This window comes from Pithys albifrons, chromosome 2, assembly GCF_047495875.1.
Source record: "Pithys albifrons albifrons isolate INPA30051 chromosome 2, PitAlb_v1, whole genome shotgun sequence".
Classification (NCBI taxonomy): domain Eukaryota; kingdom Metazoa; phylum Chordata; class Aves; order Passeriformes; family Thamnophilidae; genus Pithys; species Pithys albifrons.
In genome coordinates, this window is record NC_092459.1 from 107,861,872 (window position 1) to 107,882,772 (window position 20,901).

Sequence of the window (20,901 nt, forward strand, 5' to 3'; positions counted from 1 at the left end):
GCTGGGGAGGGCAGCAGGTCCTGCCTGGTACATCTCGACACAATGGCAAGGGGAGACTCTTTCATGCAGGCTGATATGATGGGATAAGAGGAAAAATATACTAATGGAGAAACATTTCAACTGAACATGGTAATATGGCTTCTGCAGAGGGACTGGAAATAGGCACAAACGCTACTCAGTTCTCATGAGAACTTGAAGGCTCTTTTAGGTTTTCCATAAGCGTTTCAACAGACTGCAGGCAAAGCAGACAGGGTTCACCACTTTAGGCAGGGACCTGGGCTGGGAAGACCCATGATGGCCATGATGCCTGCAAGAAAAGGCACAAAGGTTTGGGATCCAGCTCTGCCCCAGTGCATCTGGGATCATCAGCTCATTAAACTCACCAAGGACCTTCTTCAAACCAAAGCTCTTGGAAGCAGGAATGCAGCGGCTGAACAGCACTGAAGTTCTAAACACCCAGGCCTCTGTTTCCCTGGATGGAGCCATGATGGAGCAGACAGCCAGCCACCTGCCTTGCCATGAGCATTGTGAGGAGTCCAGTGTGTTCTGTCATGCCTGTTGGATGTGAGAAATGTGGGGCTGGGCTCTTTCAAGCTCTCTTAGCCAAGCACTGAGTATTTTTTGGTGGGGCAGGGACTGGCATGCACTGCCCCAGCCAAGCACCTGGGGCAAAGGGAGCTGGGCTCACTCTTACTGTCTCCAGCCAGGTGAATAATTGACTGTCTACTTCAGTACAGAACAACAGAGAGGACAGAGCAAGGGACTTGTGTGGGGAAATGCACAGCATGAGGTGAAACTCCAGGCAGCCAGAGCTGGGATGTGAGCCTGGGTGTCCTCTGCCACCATGGCACAGATGTTCTCCGAGGATGCCTCCCTCTTCTCCTTCCTCAAATGTGTTTTGTGTCTGTAGACAGATGTCTGAAAACCTTGCTTGCCCTCTGATTACCAGCCTCTCCATGGCTGGAAGCTGACTCACGCCACAGCCCTCCACTCAGCATCCACGGTTGGTCTATTCTTAGGTCTTTCCCCCCTACTTTTTAAGACATGAAGTTTATACCTCCCATCATGGTGTTTCGCTCTGATTCTTGCACTATGCTGTTGATCCAGGCCACTGGGATAACATATTATCAGTGTAATTTGCCTTTACACCATAGTGAAGCCATTCTCCCTAAATAATAGTTCTCCCAACTCCTGCCCAGAGGCAGTATCCAGCCCAAATCCAGAGGTCTGTTGTTAAAGCAACCAAAGTGCTGGTGATTTTCTATGGTCATCTTCACCACTAGAAAGTTTCTTTTAGTTCAATTTGAAAATTACCTGCTCCAGCTCAAGTTTTTCAGTTCCCAGTTATTTTTGCATCCACAAGTCTTTGGTTGTTGGTGAAGAAGCTGCTATTTAGCCCTGGAACAGCTCCTAATCTTTCACTGGATGTATTAGTTATTCTATATTCATAACCATAGCTGAAGTATTTTTAGCTCTGCACAGCAGTCATCAAACAAATGCTACCACAAGGTCTGCAGGGCTCTCTGAAGTCCCTTCCAGCCCAGCTCCTTCTGAAGGTCCAGGCTCAGTTGTGCAGAGATGACCATGAAATCCTACCTGGGGAGCCAACTGGGACTGCAACCAAATGCTTCATCCCATCCCCATGAGATCCGTATCCAGGCTGTGGCTGAGCGCCCAGACAGGCACAGATTGTGGTTTCTTATAGGAGAGCAGTCAGCTCTGCCTGGGCTTGGTGGCACATTTCAATCCTGAGCCCTTGTGGAGGTCTGGAGGTGCCTGCCCCCCTCACTCCCATGATGGAATACTTACTGCTACAGGAATACACAAAAAAACTGGTAGGAACAAGAACAGAGTAGTCCTTCGCTCGAGATGCAGCGGCTGCCTGCACTAGGAACGTGATCCTGTGTTGTCTACCAGCCAAGCCAATCCTCCAAGCAGCCCCACATATACACTCGATCCCTTTGAAGACTCTCAAAGCAGCCCCTCCTTTTTCATAAAAGCAGAAATCAGTATGTCTGGCCTCCTCTTGGCTCCATGGTGGCCTGTGTGCCTTGCCAAGCAGTTGCTTGTCTGGGTTTGATAAGCAGCAGCCCTGCTCCAGTGATAGAAGTTAGATGGGGGTGCTGCAGCAGAGTACAGTGCAAGAGCTTTTAGATTGTTCCTCTCCTTCCTCACTCAGGTTTCTGCAATGGCATGGCTGAAGCTTGGATTAGAAAATGCAACATGCCACAGCTGTATGTGCTTTGGGAGCAAGACACACCTCCTGCTCAGCCTTCCCTAAACCCCCTTTCCACCTACCTCCACATGGGATTGTAAATTACAACCTGAATATGAAATATGAACCCAGACCTGCAGGATACCCCCACTTTGGTGGACTAGCAGCCAGAGAGTAGTGGGACAGCCCAGTTGCCAGTGGGCACTAAATTCCTGTGTCTCAGCAGCTGGGCTTTGCCCTGGTTGTAAAATAACACTTTTCTAGGAAACTCATGGTGTTCATGCCTTAGATTCCTATTCTGCTGTTCTCCCATCCCTAAAGCTCTGTTCTGTGAGATGCCACAAGTGCTGGCAGGAGGAACACTAGCCAGGCAGTCACCAGAAGCCAAAAGTTCAATGACTTTGTCTTTGGGCCTACTGACAACTGAACTATTACAGAAGTAGATGGCATTGTAAGGAGCTTGGAGTTAAATTGACTGATGAAGGGTTTGAGAAGCAAACCTCTTTCTTTCCTCCTCAGTTCCAGCTACTTGCTACATTGCCTGCTGGCCTCATCAAGAACATCGTGTTCTTGGGGCATCCTTTCTGCTGCCCTCCTGGTCATAACTGGGCTCCCACTGTGTAAGGCCATCTGAAATCTGGTGGAAGATTGCTCTGGGCCATCTCAGTGCATGATGACATGAGCTTTATGGGACAATATCAAGTATCTGTGTGCTTTATCAGTTCCTTCATTTCTCTTTGAAGATATTTTAAGCAGAACTTAAACCTCTTCTGTGTGAGAATTTAAACAGATTTATCTCCACAGAGGGAGGGTTGTGAAGGTACACCACCTCCTGTGGCTCAGCCAGGAGTGTTGGAGTGTTAACCATCTGATTTCAGACCCCCAGACATATATTCTGTGGATAAGGCTTAACACCAAAAAGACATGGCAACCCCTAATTTCAGCTTCTCAGTTGCATGCTGTTGTAGTTTGGAATTATTATGTAAATTCTCTCCCCTTCCACTAACTGCCCATGCCAGTAGTTAACAAAAAAGTAGCTGGGAGTTGTTGTGTGTGTGTGTGCTGGGTAGAGGAGAAGCTGTCTCCAGGCTGCTGCTGCTGCCTGCCTCGGACTGCTTCTGGCTGCTCGCTGCTGCTGTTGCCCTGGGGCAGCAACCTGGGAGAGAGAACTTGCAGCTCTTTTTTCCAGGACATGCAGCAGTTCATCGCTTCCAGTTTTCCTTCTTCATCTGGGACAAGAGACACAGAGAGACAGAGTTCATCTGGGAACTCACCCTGCTGCCAGCCAGGCTGTGACACTGATACTGCCATAAGTATAACTTTCCTCCAGGAGGAAACCTGTTGGTTTTGGGGGTTTTTGTTTTGTTTTCTTTTCTCTTGTGGTGTTGGGGAAGCAGTTTGCTCTGGTCTGTTTACATATATATACATATATATATATATATATATATGTTAAGAACAGTTATCCTTCTTGTATTAAAGTTCCTTTTCTTAAATTTGATAAAGAGTGGCGTGATTATTGTGGAGAAGGCCTCCTCCCCCACTTGTGGGTAAACATTTTGGTTTTTCCCCTCAAACCAAGACATATTTTTGGCGCCCAATGTTTGGGGCTTGTAAACAAAGAAGGATAACTGTTCTTGTGGCACCATGTGTGTATTGAGTTTAGGGTTCATCAGGACCATCCTGTATAATATATTGGCTTTTTGTTGGTACAAATTCATGCCAAAAGGAGCGGCAGGTTTAAGTCTTATCAACAAATCAATAAGTAAAACTCAAATAGCTGCAATTGTTATTGAGTTCTTACTCTGGATTTATGGTGCTATGAATTCCATGCCTGTGGGTGTCATTTGGATGCTGTTCTCAAGGCTGTTTTCCCGCCGTAACCTAAGCTGCTACCTCTGGGGATTTAGTGATAATAGTACTGACCCATGGGAAGGAACAAAGAGGAGTTTTTTCTCCCAACCCTTTGTCCATTCCCCATTCAAGTCTGCTACAACGGCTTTTGGGATGTTTAAATTCTCCTTGGATGCCAGAGATATCTTGCTCTTTATGGTTTTTCTGCAAGGTTGTATCCCTGTGGCCTACAGGATGTTTGAAGGTAGGGCCATTTTTCGAGAATGCATTCAAAGCCTAGCCCAGTGAAGGGGGAAAAGAAAGGGAGTAAAACCCCTGATGTCACAGTGAAGGGGGAAAAGCAAGAGAGTAAAACACCTGACGTCACAGTGACACAGGACAAGGCTAAAAAAGGGGAAGAGGGTAAAACCTCTGATGTTACAGTGACACAGGACGAGGCTAAACCAGGGGGACAGTCCAAGCCTATGGAAGTTGCCCCTATCCAGAAAAGGAAATATAAGACCAAACCAGACTGTCCAGCAGATGATGAGGGGGCCGCTGCACCTTCACAGCAAGCAGACCCAGAGCCTGAGATCATCACTGAGTCATTATCATTTGATAACCTCCGTGGTTTGCGGAAAGACATTGCTCGACACCCGGGCGAGCCCATCCTGACTTGGTTGATCCGAGTTTGGGACCTTATGGGTGAAACCTTACAACTGGATGGTGCTGAAGCCAGGTTTTTGGGGACTCTGGCCCAGGATGTGGCTACTGAACAGGTGTCTGTGAGGGAATCAAAGCCCCTTTCACTCCGGGCACGACTTCTAATGAGTGTAAGAGAGAAGTTTGTTTATAGAGAAATCCTGCAGGAACATCACATTAAGAAGACTTGGAAGATGATGGAAGAAGGAATTTTACGTCTGAGGGAGATGGCAATGATGGAAGTGCTTTTTGGAAGGGGTGGGCAAACCAATAATGACCCTGACAAGGTCAGATGCACACCACATATGTGGTGGAACCTTTCACACATGGGGCCAGCTGAATACACCGATTTCCTGGCATCCATGTATAGGGAAGAGAACCAAGAAACAGTGGGTGCTGTAGCAAATGAGCTGCAGATATATGAAGGCATGACCCACAGCCCAATGCAGGCCCATATTTCTGCTGTAGAGACATTGGTTGCAGAGGTAAAGAATAAGCAGAGGAAACTTAGAGAGGAGATTAGAGCGGAGATTAGGGCCAGTCTCCAAGTGGCACCAGTGTGAATGAAAACCTCTGAAGTCAGAGCCAGACGCCCCCCAACCAGAGAAAGTGGACAGACCTCACGAACCGAGATGTGGTACTTCCTGGCCAAACATGGAGAATACATGGGACGGTGGGGTGGGGAACCCACCCGTGCCCTTGCAGCCCGAGTACAAGAACTGAAGGAGAATGGAAGAAGGTCAGTGAGAGTACGTGCAGTCCCAGTTTCCCATGGGCAAGAATCTGACCCACAGGAGGGCACCTCCCAGGTGTACTCATCGAGAAAAGGTTCCGACTGCTATGACCAAGACCAGTGTTAGGGGGGCCCTGCCTCTAGCCAGGTAGAGGCACGGGACAACCGTGTCTATTGGATTGTGTGGATTTGATGGCCTGGTACATCAGACCCACAAAAGTATAAGGCTTTGGTTGATACCAGCGCTCAATGCACATTAATGCCATCAGGACATGTGGGCTCAGAAACTATTTCTTTTTCTGGGGTGACAGGGGGATCTCAAGAGTTGACTGTGCTAGAAGCTGAAGTGAGCTTGACAGGGAGAGATTGGCAGAAACACCCCATTGTGACTGGTCCAGCCGCCCCATATATCCTGGGCATTGACTACCTCAGGAATGGATATTTTAAGGACCCAAAGGTGCATAGATGGGCTTTTGGAATAGCCACTGTAGAGACAGAAGGGATTGAACAATTGAACTCATTGCCAGGTCTCTCAGAAAGTCCTTCTGCTGTCGGACTGTTGAAAGTTGAGGAACAGCAGGTGTCAATCGCCACCACAACAGTGCACCATTGGCAATACCGAAAGAACCGTGATGCTGTGATCCCCATCCATAAGATGATCCGTGAACTGGAGAGCCAAGGGGTGGTCAGCAAAACCCACTCACCCTTCAGCAGCCCCATCTGGCCTGCAGGTAAGTCTGATGGAGAATGGAGATTGACTGTGGACTATCGTGGCTTGAATGAAGTTACCCCACCGCTGAGTGCCGCTGTGCCGGACATGCTGGAGCTCCAGTATGAGCTGGAGTCCAAGGTAGCAAAGTGGTATACCACTATTGACATTGCTAATGCGTTCTTCTCCATTCCTCTGGCACCAGAGTGCAGGCCACAGTTTGCTTTTACCTGGAGGGGCGTGCAGTATACCTGGAACCGACTACCCCAGGGATGGAAACACGGTCCCACCATCTGTCATGGACTGATCCAGACTGCACTGGAGAAGGGTGAGGCTCCAGAACACCTGCAATACATTGATGACATCATTGTGTGGGGGGACACAGCAGAAGAAGTTTTTCAGAAAGGAGAGAAAATCATCCAGATCCTTTTGGGAGCTGGCTTTGCCATCAAACAGAATAAGGTTAAGGGACCAGCCCAAGAGATCCAGTTCCTGGGAGTGAAGTGGCAGGATGGATGCCATCAGATTCCAACAGAAGTCATCAATAAGATCACAGCAATGTCTCCACCTACCAGCAAAAAGGAAACACAAGCCTTCCTGGGTGCCATAGGGTTCTGGAGGATGCATATCCCAGCATACAGTCAGATCGTAAGCCCTCTCTACTTGGTAACCCGTAAGAAGAATGATTTCCACTGGGGTCCTGAGCAGCAACAAGCCTTTGACCAGATCAAGCATGAGATTGCTCAGGCTGTAGCCCTTGGACCAGTCAGGACAGGACCAGAAATACAGAACATGCTCTATTCCACTGCCAGGAATAATGGCCTGTCTTGGAGCGTTTGGCAGAAGGTGCCTGGTGAGACTCAAGGCCGACCACTTGGATTCTGGAGCCGAGGCTACAGAGGATCTGAAGCCAACTATACCCCAATAGAGAAAGAGATCCTAGCTGCCTATGAAGGAGTTCAAGCCGCCTCAGAGGTGATTGGGACGGAAGCACAGCTCTTTCTGGCACCTCGACTACCAGTGCTGAAGTGGATGTTGTCAGGATAGGCTGTCCCTACACATCACGCCACTGATGCTACCTGGAGCAAGTGGATTGCCCTGATTATGCAGCGCGCCCGTATGGGAAAACCAAATTGCCCTGGGATCCTGGAAATCATCAGGAACTGGCCTGAAGGTGAAAATTTTGGTCTAGCAGATGAAGAGGAAGAGCAGGTGACACATGCGGAAGAAGCTCCACTATACAATCAATTGCCAAAAGAGGAAATACGCTACGCCCTCTTCACTAATGGCTCCTGTCGCATTGTAGGGACTAATCGCAAATGGAAAGCAGCTGTATGGAGTCCCACACGACAAGTTGCAGAAGCTACTGAAGGAGAAGGTGGGTCAAGTCAGTTTGCAGAGCTTAAAGCCGTGCAGTTGGCCCTGGACATTGCTGAACGAGAGAAATGGCCAAAGCTTTACCTCTACACTGACTCATGGATGGTGGCCAATGCTCTCTGGGGATGGTTAGACTGATGGAAGAAAACCAATTGGAAACGCAGAGGGAAACCCATCTGGGCTGCCGATATATGACAAGACATCGCCACCTGAGTAGAGAAGCTGATTGTGAGAGTCCGCCACGTAGACGCACACGTGCCCAAAAATCGGGCCAATGAGGAACATCACAACAACCAACAGGCAGACCGAGCTGCGCAAGTGAAAGTATCACAGACAGATCTGGACTGGCAGCACAAGGGAGAGCTGTTCTTGGCTCGATGGGCCCATGATGCCTCGGGCCATCAGGGCAGAGATGCCACTTATAAATGGGCACGAGACCGAGGGGTGGATTTAACCATGGACATTATCTCTCAGGTTATCCATGACTGTGAGACATGTGCTGCCATTAAGCAGGCTAAGAGACTGAAGCCCCTGTGGTATGGTGGACGCTGGGATAAGTGTAAGTACGGGGAGGCCTGGCAGGTTGACTACATTACACTGCCACAGACCCGCCAAGGCAAGTGCTATGTGCTCACCATGGTGGAAGCAACCACAGGGTGGCTGGAGACACACCCAGTGCCTCCTGCCACTGCCCAGAACACCATCCTAGGCCTGGAAAAACAAGTCCTGTGGCGACATGGCACACCAGAACGAATTGAGTCAGATAATGGAACTCATTTCAAGAACAGCTTAGTTGCTACCTGGGCGAGAGAGCACAGCATTGAGTGGGTGTATCATATCCCCTACCATGCACCAGCTGCCGGGAAAGTTGAACGGTGTAATGGACTGTTGAAAACCACTTTGAAGGCATTGGGTGGAGGGACTTTCAAACACTGGGATCAACACTTAGCAAAGGCTACATGGCTAGTCAACATTAGAGGCTCTGTCAATCGAGCCGGTCCTGCCCAATCAGAACCCCTTCACACAGTAGATGGAGATAAAGTCCCCGTAATACACCTGAGAGGTATGCTAGGGAAAACAGTCTGGATTAACCCTGCCTCAGGCAAAGGCAAACCCATTCGTGGGCTTGTCTTTGCTCAAGGATCTGGTTCCACCTGGTGGGTGATGCAGGAAGATGGAGAGACACGATGTATACCTCAAGGGGAACTTATCTCTGGGTAAACGACTCATATTACTGTATTTGGAAACATTTAAATATTTGAAATAAAATTTAAGTTTGATGTAGAGTATTGGCATGGAAGAGAATTTTGGGGTGGATAATGTCATAGTTTGGAATTATTATGTAAATTCTCTCCCCTTCCACTAACTGCCCATGCCAGTAGTTAACAAAGAAAGTAGTTAACTGCTGATCACTTGGGTGGGGGCAGGTTTGTCTCTTTTGTTCTTGGGGACTACACACGGCTGGGAGTTGGGGGTGTGTGTGGGGTTGAGGAGAAGCCGGCTCGCTGCTGCTGCTGCCTGCCCCGGGACTGCTTCTGGCTGCTCGTGTTTCTGCTTCTTGGACAAGAAACACAGGGGGAAGAGACAGAGTTCATCTGACAACTCACCACTCGTCTGTCTCACTGGAGAGGGACTGAAAACTCACTCTGCAGCCAGCCGGGCTGTGACATTGACACTGCCTAAGTATAACTTTCCTCCTGGAGGAAAACCTGCTGGGTTTTGTTGTTGGTTTTTTTTCCCTCCCTCTTGTGGTGTTGGGGAAGCGGTTTGCACTAGTCTGTTTACACACACACACATATATATATATATATATATATATATATATATATATATACACACATATATATATATATCAGTTAAGAACAGTTATCCTTCTTGTATTAAAATTCCTTTTCTTAAAATTGATAAAGAGTGGCGTGATTATTGTGGGGAAGGCCCCCTCCCCCGCTTGTGGGTAAACATTTTGGTTTTTCCCCTCAAACCAAGACACAGTGGTTGGATCCCTTTCAGTCCAGGGCAGCCTGGGCAGAACAGGCAAGTGTGCAGATGGGCTGTGGCATCAGGAGTCAGGTTGTACCTGTGACTGGGTGCTAGCTGTGTCTGGGAGAGATTTTGTGTGGGACCCAGGCACCCTTTCTGCCCTTGCCATCCTTCTGGTCTGAGGAGTGGGACAGAAACCTTCCTCCTCTGAGCTCAACACCACCTGAGCTTACTGCGCATTCCTCTGCTCCTGTGCATTAGCAAAAAGCAGACAAGCCCTCCACCTGAATTTTGTTGAATCTCTTTATTTCCATGTCCTGATGTCTGCCACATGAGCATTGAAATGTATCAGATGGTCTCTAAACCAGTCACACCTAGGATGGTTATTTATCCAGAGAAGTTGAACTGGCATACTGACTCTTTAACAGCACCAGTGAAGCAGATCATGAGAAGAAGTAAGAGGAAAAGAAAAGATGAAGAAAGAAGAAGAAATAAAAAGAGAAAAGAAAATTTTAAAAAATATTTTTAAGCAGTTTTCCTTCCAAAAAATATAGCTGAAAACCTCAGGCTTGGGGTTAAATCTATGTGTGAGGTGGCACTGAAAAATGCTAATGTAAATCCTAACTCTGAATTACTCTTCTTGGGGCAGAACTGTGTACCCGCACATTGCTATCCAAGAACACACTGTGCTTGCTGCCTGCACACAACACTTCATATTCAGAATCCTGTCTCTTAGCAGAGAAAAGACTTTTATATTAGCCAAAAAAAAAAAAAGACCTCTCCAAGTACATATATGATTACACCCAGGTTCCAGGCTGACATTTCCACAACGTGAGGAGCTTGAACTAATGCGTGAGTCAGCAGCATAGCACCATGCAAGCCCCAGACCTTACTCCAGCAGCACAATATGAAGGCTTATGTTGAGGTGTCAAAACATCATGTGTTTGTGGCTTGGGGAAAATTTTTGGGTGTGCAGGGGGTAGCTGGGAATTGTGGGAGAAATTCAAAGTCCAGTTTCAGGTGTGCCAGAGGTCTCTCACTTGTTTCCCCCCACAACACAACAGACTGGCGTTGAATTGACACACAAGGGTGGCTGCTTGTGCCAGCCCTGTCACGGCACCATTGAACTCTGGCAAGGGGAAGGCATCTCAAAATTGTAAAATGCACTGTAGGCTTCTCCCTGTGTCTCCAAGGGGAGCTCTGAAGGATAGCTGTAGAACACTTAACACTTCTTCCCTTAGATGTACCATTGCTCATCCCCTGCTATTTGCCTGGCTCATCCAGTCAGTTTTAAGTTCCATGGATATTCGTGCGCTACCTAACACAACAGTGACTCCAACCTGGCCTGACATCTTGGTGCCATCACCTTATTTTTCAGGTATGCTGAAATAAAATCTGCTCTGGAGAGGGAGGCTCGTTCCCAGCCACTTGCACTTAGGCTCTGCTCTCCCAGCATGACCATGAACACTGGAAAGCCTGCAGTTTGCTTTAAAAGAGTTCTGGCCAATGATTGACTTGGCAAGGGGCAGTGTTATTTGGTATTTGACAGGGGCCTTAAAAGTAAAACTGGAGTGAAAGGAGATTGAGTGGGAAAGTTGGGAATCAGGTCATCATGACACTGGTCAGTTTGAAGCATTCTGACACAGCACAGCTGTCCCATGGTCAATGGGCATGCTCATACCTCCCAGGAGCTGAGCACCTGGACCTGCCGATGCAGTGTGGATCTCTCCCAGCCAGCAGAAGTGGTTCCCATTTCCACTGCCAGGGGCAGTGACTCTTGTGAAGTTAATTAATCTCTTCATACCACCTGGGAATCACTTATACAGAACAACATGTAAAATCCAAGCATTTAGATGTGACATAAGCACCAAGATTATCTTAAAAAGCGCCCACACTGAATCCTTTCAAATAGCACATTTTGGGGTCTTTCTGATATAGTAGCACATGCGCAAAACTAAACAGAGGGCAGGGGATCCTACAGAGGTCATACTTTTTGGACTTTTTCTCAGCTGTCCTGGTTAGACACATGCTGTAATTTCATGTGTCCATGTCCTGTTAGAAGAGCAGATTCAGCTGGAGTTCCCAGCGGCAGTCACCTATGCTAGAATGGTAGGAGATCCCACCAGCACGAAAGAGGACAGGGCAACCACTGACCCAGAATAAAGCTAGCATACTCATTACTGGAAAGCTGCAGATTGTCCCTGGATTTATATATATACTACAAGCTGTACTTTGACTCTGTGTACTCAAGGGAATACAATTAAAAGCTTGTCTGTATTGCTGCCTCTACACTTATTTGTATTTAAAGGACTATCTTGACTCTTGGATGAGATGCTTTTTCCTAAAACTGTCACATTTCCACTTACATCTAAAAAAGCAAGAGTAGGTACTTGTCAACCTGCCCTAGTTCAAGTGGATAAGCAAGTAACATACTTGCTTGCAAGTCTGTAGATATTACTGAGGGAACTCTTATGATCATCAAAGCCTTGTTCAACCATCAGCACCTGTGCTTCTGGGTGGGAGATTGGAAGTGACACCAAGAAGTGACATCTCTTGGGAGGTGCAACAGGGTGAACTGTCTGCAGTGATGGCTCTCCCTTATCTGCAAGGGCTTCAAAGATGAGGACTCTCAGGCAATGCAGTGGCTCAGCCCTGTTCCTCCACCAGCCTCTGCTCTCCAAACTACCCTCTCATTTTGGGTTCCTCTATTTTTAAATGTCAGGCCATGTTGTTCTTCAGAACGCTTACAGCCAGGGCTTTCACTAGAAAATTTTCCTCATTTAACAGTATTATATTAGTATTAGAAAAGGGAGGAAAGGGCTTGTAGTATGGACTGTTGCTAATAAGATGACTTTTCACCCTTACACCTAATGAAAAAGCATTCACTTCAAGCAGACAGTAGACAGGTCTTCATGCCTGCACTGCCGCTGAAAAACACAGCACCAAGATGTCATAGGAGGATCCAACACAACCCCCCCATCTCCCAGCCTAAAGGGCAGGTTTGTGACCACAAGACTATGCTTCTTCCCTATTTACCTAGCAAAAAGTACACTGTCACCCCACAATTGTTCTGTATCATGTTGCAGTAATTCAAATAAAATCTAGTTAAGCCAAATAGAACATATTATTTACGTATACTTGTTTAACAATTGAGTGTATTAATGAAGCTGCATTTATTATATTATTATGGTCTACCCTACTCATGCTGCTGGCTCAGGATCAAGGAGTTTTATGTTCAGGTGTTTCCATCTCCTATTTTGTGGAAAGTGGCAAGGTTCACATGGAGATCAAGGGGCAGGCAGACAGTGCCAGGAATGCTGCAGCTGGTACTGTGCCTGACTGTGACCAAGTGAATAAACAGGGAGTAAATGCAGAGCAAACATCACTCCCAGGGAGCCCATGCTTTTGTGAAAGACTGTCTGAGGCTCAAAACCAAAGAAAAATATGAATAATGCTCCTGAACCTTCTCTATCTGCACCAAATAATTTGCAAGAGGCAGGTCCATAGAAGATTTTGTGACATTTTAAGCCTTACATGAAGCCAGCAGGAGAAGGCGACACCCAGGGACATACATGGCCAATTTTGAAAGAGCAAAGCTGCTTCTGTAACCAGCAGCTGCTGAGAACCTTTTGCAATCAGCCAGCAGGAGTTAAAGAAGAAAGCAGCCTGGCAGTAAATATACTTAGCAAATTCAAACAGTGAATGAGTTCCAGGAAACTGAGATAAACCTGTAGACACAAAGATCCAGATCCAAAGCCCATGGAAGTTGGTGGAAAAGAAAATTTTATTAGCTTTTAGCAGGCTTTGGATAAAGCCTAAGGAAAGTCAAATAAGCAATCTAGTCCCAGTGACTCTGTAATTCTTCACAATTAAATAGCCACTTGTGGTGGTTTTAAAAACTCATTAGGGAAAATTAAGACCACTCAAGACACCACCTTTCAATAGTGGAAGGGAAAACAAAGAAAAAAAACTAAGAAAGATTATACTTAGAGTTACAATTTACTGAAGAAAATAGCAATAAACACAACATTAAAAAGAAATTTGTTCAAAAGAAAGAATAGTTTAACCAACAAAAGCAGGATATTGCCTGGTCCCCTCTGGAGCAAAGCAAGATGGCGGACATTCCTGTACGCCATGTCACGCGGACTCCTGGGAACAAAGACAAGGTGGCAGAGGGCCCCTGTGCTGGATCATGTGGGCTGAGAGAACAAAAAAAAAAATGTGGCAAACAAGTTTCTGTGGTTTAACACCCTCCCTGACCAGACAAACCATGGAGAATAGGGGCAGAACAAAACCCTGCGAAGCTATGTCATCAAATCAGCATTGCACTGCCGGTATGCTGATTCTGGCAATGGCGATGCGGGCACAGTCTCTGACTCCCATAGTGGTGCAGTGCCTGCAAGTGGTGTGGGTGCAGGGGCTCTCTCTCTCCAGGGACAATGGTACAGCAGCAGAGTTGGCAGTGGCAAATGGCACACTGGAGTCCTGGTCCCAGGCAGTGACTCTGTGGCAGCTCCATCTGGGGGGGGCGCGTCCCAGCACAGTTCGGTCCTAGGGTGGTTCTGACCCTTCCAATGAGCCCAGCAACAAGTACAGCTTGCCAGCTTCAGTCACAGTTACTCCTCGCTCGCTCTGGAAATAGTTACAACTTTGCACAATTCCATCAGGCAACAGAAAAAGAAAGTTCACTATCAGGTTTCAGGGAGCAGTCCACCCCTTCCTGACCAAGGTAGAACAGAAATATGCTCCCAGCTTCTGGCACTTCAGCATTTTCTGGTGAAAACCCTATCCTCCCATGTTGATGTGGGTGGTGTGGAATAAACACAATTTCACCCCTATCTTTTTAAGTAGGACACCACCCAATGCTCCTCCCTGGCAGCTCTTACTTGCAGCTTGGCCCCCATACTGGCAGTTTGTACTGAGAATTACACAGACATATATTTTTTTACTCACAAACTGCTTCTGGGTTCTGCTCCCGGGTCCTGCTTCCCTGGTGGCTCTCTGGTGTCCGTGACTTTGTCATGAGACTGAGCATTTGGTGTTTCTCCTTGAGCTTCCAGTAGTTACAAGGATATTTAAAGATTTCCAAAGGCAGCAAACAAAAACTGAGCAGCCCCAAAAGCATCAGGTTTCCATGTGACCTCACAGTGCTCAAATCCAGGGTGTGGGATCCACAGGTCACCCAGTGGGGACCACCATCCCACAGCATGGGGAGGGCACATGACAGAAACAGCAAAACACCTGCCAGGTTGAAGAAGACACACTTCCCATCACTTTGTGCCCATCACAGGATGGAAGCCTCCAGCCTCCCACAGACCCTTTTTTCTCAAGCGAAGACAGGCCCAGAGGCATCTCTGAGAGGCAGCAGAAGTCAGCTCTTCACAGACCCAACTGACCTTTTGTTACACACTCTGCCAACCAGCTTCGTGTTTGCTGGGAAGAGCATTGCATGCAAGCTGGTCCACAATCCAGAGCAAAGGAGAAAACCTAACATCTCCCCTCTTCCAAAAACATTTAACAAATTTGCTAGTTTTTACACCTGCTGGCCCTGACTCAACCATGCCAAATGCTAGCAGTTGGTTACAGAGAATCATTTCATGTCATTCACCCTCCAAAACAACAATGTGGCTGTGAGTCAGATCCTGAGCTGAGGTGGGAGCCTAGTGTCCCATCCATATTTGCATATCTGAATGCTTTGCCATGCTGGGTTTGGCCCTCTCCACTTGGGGAGTCACCCTAGCTTTCAGCCATCCCAAAATGCTTAAGCTCCTGTTGCTAGCAGGCAGGCATCAGCTCCTCCAAGTATCAGCTGCTCACCTTTAAGGTGGTCCTTGCTGTCAGATTTCCCACAGCCACATGGCAAATGAGGTTTATCTGATGCATAGCCTCCCCCTCTACTACCATATTGGGCTCCAAAGCAGGAATTTGGGGGTTTGGTAGAAATATCCTTTGGAGAGGTTCACTGATCTAACCTACATTGCCTACGATTTTCTCTGCTGAACCTGGTCGCTGGTGGTATGCACCAGTCTACATGCACTATGCATGGTGCAGAAACACCTCTGCTGGAAGCAATAGAAATTACTCAAAAAGGTGGGAATAACTCACAACCCCTCCTCCTAGAAATACTCCCAGCTGACAGATTTAGCAATTTCTGTAAGCCCCTGCCCTCTCTTGGAGGTACAGTCTCAGCTACTGCTCACTGGTAAGGCCAGTATGGGTTGTGCTGCCATGGCCAGACCTTTCAGAGGTTTACAACTGGCTGGTTATATTGCAGGTTCCTGACATGACTTCCTTTAGGTCACTGGGTTTTGCTTTTTCCTCCCTTCTCTTTATAAAGCCTTTCACTTGCTTAGAGGACAAAATTCAAAGAGAGAAAGTAAAATCTCTCTTTTAAAGAGAACAGCCTCAATTTTCCCAAGAGGTAAGCAGTTCATTATCTCTCATTTCTTTGGGACGTCTGGAGCAAAACCCTAGTTTAACTAGGATCCTTGTTTTGGCTGCTCAGGGAGTGGATCTGGCCTGAGCACCTTACTTTTAAAATAAAATGTAGGGGTTTTTTTCTTCACTCCTTTTAACTGCAATTGCCTGGAATAAAAATCAGCAGCTACACAGTGTCTGCTCCAGAGACCACTGATTCCAACAACAAATTGTTCCTGCCTTTAGTGGGCATTGAATTAGATCCTCTGATGTTCGCTAGAGGCAAGTGAAGTTCACAGCTACATTGTTCCAGACAGAACCAGGCAGAGAAATGCAAGTAAACCACTTAGAACTAAAGAAAATGGCCCATAAGAAATAGAGAGCCATCTCTCCAGTAAAGGACAGGTAATGACCTGGTCAGAGAAGATCCCTGGTTTGTTTCAGTATTTCCTAGTCAAAGACAGCTCTCCATCAACAAAGACACATGTCAGTAAGGCGGTTGTTAGTCTTCCATCTCAGCAGTCACATGCCAGCAGGTGTGTGCCAGAACTTCTCTGAAGGCCAAGACCAAAGGGCCCCAATTCCTAAAGGAGATTACTACAACTGTTGGCCAGAAAACCTGAGCAAGGCATCTCCTCCAACTTTCCAGGCTTGTATTTGCTATTGCAACCACCACTAGATGCAGCTTATACTTACAGGTGTTCAGATTTGATACTGCCCGTATCTGCATGGCGGGGTCCTGGGCTTACTCTGTGTGAAGTTGAGGACCTGTGAGCAGGTTCTCTCTGAGTGAAAACCTTAGTGCTCTGGAGCACATGATCCCAGTGATGGCAGATGACCTGCAAAGACAGGGAGGAGTGTTGTCACCCACTATCTCAAAAGTGTTTAAAACCAAAACCAAAACAAAACATACTCACACCAAAGCAACCTGACCACAGAGGGTTAAAGCAATCCATACCTTGGAATGTTGGAGGGGCAAGGATTCAAGTCTCAAGGCTGGCTCCATCAGGCCAGGATTTTGAGCTCTTGCACTTATAAGCAAGAGCTGCAATCACCACAGAGACCTTTCAGTTCTCTGTCAGGCATATATTCACCCTTTGCGTCCCATCCTTCATCAAAGTAGGCTGTGCATTCCCAGGAAAAGCTTGTCTGTCAGATAAGGCATCCACACACATGGTAAGGTTTTCCTGTGAATACTGTGTGCCTTCCCTGCCAGCAAGAGCTAGATAGCAGATCTAATGGGAAAGGGAGGGAACAACACTGTGCAGTTTCTGAGGCTTGACTTTTGTGCACATTACTGCTTGAAGACAGAGGTTTCCATCTCCTTGCTGCATTTCAGGAAGCTACACCACTAGATGACGAAAAGCCTTGGGCCAGACCACCTGCAGATACATCTCTGCCTCTGTAACCTGATGTGCTTCTGCTCATCCTTCAGATCATCAGAGGAAGGAGGACCCAGTCTGGTCTATTTTCTTACAGTTATTTCCTCCTTCCCATAGCATTTTGAAGTGTCAGGTTTTTTCTTTATACAAAGTAATGTTTTCCCACTATCTTTGGGCAGGAGTGTAACGAGCTAAATTACATCATGTCTTTTCTGATTGTCATTAACAATATTGGATTAGCTGCTCTGCAGCCAGACCTGTGATGAGGAGGAGGTCCAATTGTGCTTGGTGCTGTCCAGATGCATGGGTAGACATATTTCACTCCTTGGGTAGCTGATCCAAACTGACGGCCCATCCCACAGCAGCTGGTAACTATTGTCAATACTCTCTAGAGCAGCAGAGGCTGTGTCCCCTCCAGCTCCAGATTTGCTTTCTCCAACAGCTGAGTTATCATGGCTGAAGCTGCTGATTTTGCAGAGAGAGCGCAGGCTCTGTTCACCCTCCTACTCCTTCCAGCAATGTCAGGAGATAGCTAAGTAACATGGGATATCTCTCAGCATTAATATCCTGGGGCAGAAGTTGCAGGGGAGAAGTGCTTTGTAGGAGTGCACTGGAGACAGGATCACCACAGACAGTACACTTACTTATTTTTCCAGTACAAATCTTGCAATCTCTCTACCTCCTGGGGTTTTCCTGGCCAGTCTGGAAGGACTCTGTGGTGACATGCATTTGCCAGCACGCTCTCTCAGGTTCAGCACTGGGCAACATGTCACCGAGGCATACTAACAAGGGCTTGCCCCTCTAATGCTGCAGGGTTTTCTGGCTCCCATAGACATCCAGGGTGTGCAACAGCAGACATGCCAGCTCCAGGAGTCTTCACCGCTTGGAAAGAACCAGTCAATATTTTTGATGCTGATTTTTCCAGGAGATTTTAGGGGCTCATACCAGGGGTGAAAGACAATTTCCTTCCCATATGGACAGTGTGGGCCAGCCATAGCCACCTGGACAGAGCAGGGTAGCTGCAACTAGATGCAGGAGGGAGTGCAGAGACTCATGGGCCAACCAGATGAGAGCCTCTTCTTGACTCTCCCTGGCAGTGCTTTTGGTAGCAAATCTGCCAGGCAGTCTTGTGCTGCCTGGCTCCCCGCAGCCATGGGCAGCACACCCCCTCCCCATTCCTGGCCACCTGCCATGGCTCACTCTTCCCTGACTGGGGGTGCAACTTGATCATGGAATGGATCCAGCTGTAAAGAAATACTGGAGAGATGAAGCAGGGATAAACTTTTGGAGGACCCTCCCCAGTAATGCCAGTGTGGTGGCATTACTCCCAACCTGCCTGCAGTGACAGAAACTGGGGAAAGGTAGTCTTGGTTGAGGGGAGGGGAAGGAATTTGTTGAAGCAGCTGAGGGATGCCAAGTGTGTGGTGAGTATATGCACATCCAAGCCCAGCTGCTAGCTTTGCATCCTGGCAGCCACACATCTGTATGGAGATTGCTGTTCCCCAGGGCTCTGCTTAACTCATGTGATCATAATATCCTATTGGAAAAATCAAGATAGAGGGATGTAAAAAAGGTCTGAGGGAAACATCCTTTCTTCCTCACTGACTAGCCAAGAAAAGCTGGCAATAAAAGACCAGTTCTTCCTGCTCCCTGGTGTATATTTTATTCGTCTTTCCAACATGTGGAAAGAGACTTTTGGCTGGCATGGAAGTATTTTGAAAGGCTGAACTTACAGCCTTTCCTAGCTTTCCACAGAAGGAAACACTCAACCCATCCCCAGCAGCTGCAGGGATCCACTGTGTGGAACCCCAACTGTGTCATGTCAGACTTGCACATCATCTTTCTTCTTTGCAGCTAGAAGTACTTACCCAAACATCTCCCTAAACATCACCAAGCTCATTTCTGTCTTGGTATCACAATGTTTGCTATTGTGTCAGCTGGCAATACTAGTCCTGAAAATGAAGCCCCATGTGGCCTACCCTGAATAAAAATGGCTTCAGAGATGAATGAGAGCAGTGCTGACCTGCAGATGTAGCAGGAGACAACAGCATAAGGCTCACGCTCAGCATGAGGACCACACTGGAGGACAGGTTCATGGTCCTGCCACAGCTAGACCACACTGCTCAGCAGCTACCACAAATGTCCAGTCAGGAGGCTTGAGGGGAACAGCAACAGAGCCATGAAGGTAGAAGACCTCAGGACGTTGCAGTGAGGGGCCAAATACATCCTACCACTCTCTCTACAGTCAGTCTGCACTACACTGATAGCATTGCCCAGCAGTTTTGGGGATGTGGAACAGAAAGCAACTGCTTTATGGAGAATGGTAAGATGAAGCAAGAGTTGATGGTGGATCACCAAGATACTGAACGGCCCTGGTCCTCACACCCTTATGGCTGGACTTGATGATCCTAAAAGGTCTTCTCCAACCAAAATGATTCCATGATTCTGAATGCCACTGTTCAGCAGCTCTACTGACCAGCATATTGACATGGATATCTTTAAAAACACAGGTTAAATGTCCATCAAGCAGGCAGTGTTCAGCATTTAAAACAAAATAGACCAATGGCCTCACAGAGCACATAAAAGTGAGTGTCCCCACCAGAGATGTTTCTGCACAGCACTGTCTCCAAATGAGACAACATTAAGAAACACTAGACTTTCTCAGGAATTGTTCCCCACTTCAGTAAAGAAGTGTGGCATATTATCACTTGAATGAGCACATTGTGACCTGAATTGGCACTGATAACCTGTTCGTTACAAACACAGATGCAGAGACAGCAACTAAGCTGACATGAAAACAGACACAGGGAATGAAAGGATGCACAGGGAAATGGAGATGAAGTGCCTCTGAGCAAACGAAGTGGCATGGAGAGACTTCCTGAGTCCAATATGGCACATCCAGATTCCCTGGGAAAGTACATCCCGAACATCCCAGGCTGCAGAACAACAGACCCACTGTCAGTGCCAGCTGTGTGAAAAGCTCGATTTTAATCCCACTGCTAGACTGTGTAACCAGGCAATTCTGCCATCCCAGTGCATCACACCCTAATAAGCAGAGCCCAGTAAAGTCAGGCTGCTGACCAAGTCATATCAAAGCATGTTGGGGACTGCTAGAGAACATGGAGTGAAACACTGACTGATGAAAATTGTCATTTGTGACTCCTAATGGGATGCAGTGACCCACAAGAGCCATGCAAATCTGCTAGCAGGACTAGAAAATGTGATTTTAATATCCAGCTCACTTTTTTTTGCACCTGTTTTCATAAATATTTCAAGTGGTTTTCTGATGGGAAAAGGAAATTCCCCAGACATATTTTGGCTAATACTCCCAATCAGGTGGATTCAAAACACACTGCAACAGTGACTTACAGGATAAGTAGTCTGATGGTCACTTAATCCTGTTCTTCCCAGAGAGACCTCACCTCCCAGGATGGATGTCTATGAATGAATTCATAGTAGCATTGCACCTTCTCCAGAGATAAAAGGAAAGTATCTCATGGGAGATGTGGTTGTCCAGAGCAATTCAGTCACCTTGAAAGATGCAGAAGACACCTAC

At 47.2% G+C, this 20,901-nt stretch overlaps 1 protein-coding gene across 2 annotated transcripts in view; it reads right to left on the reverse strand.

Annotated features, from left to right (window-relative positions):
• Positions 1-16,604: 16,604 nt before the first annotated feature.
• SNX5 (sorting nexin 5) overlaps positions 16,605-20,901 on the reverse strand; it is a 67,372-nt gene continuing 63,075 nt past the window's right edge. Inside the window, exon 14 of one of the 2 annotated variants that reach the window (XR_011700085.1) lies at positions 16,605-16,802. The gene's annotated coding sequence lies outside the window, so the exon portion shown is untranslated. The remainder of the gene's footprint in view (positions 16,803-20,901) is intronic. The other variant, XR_011700086.1, reaches the window with a different exon arrangement.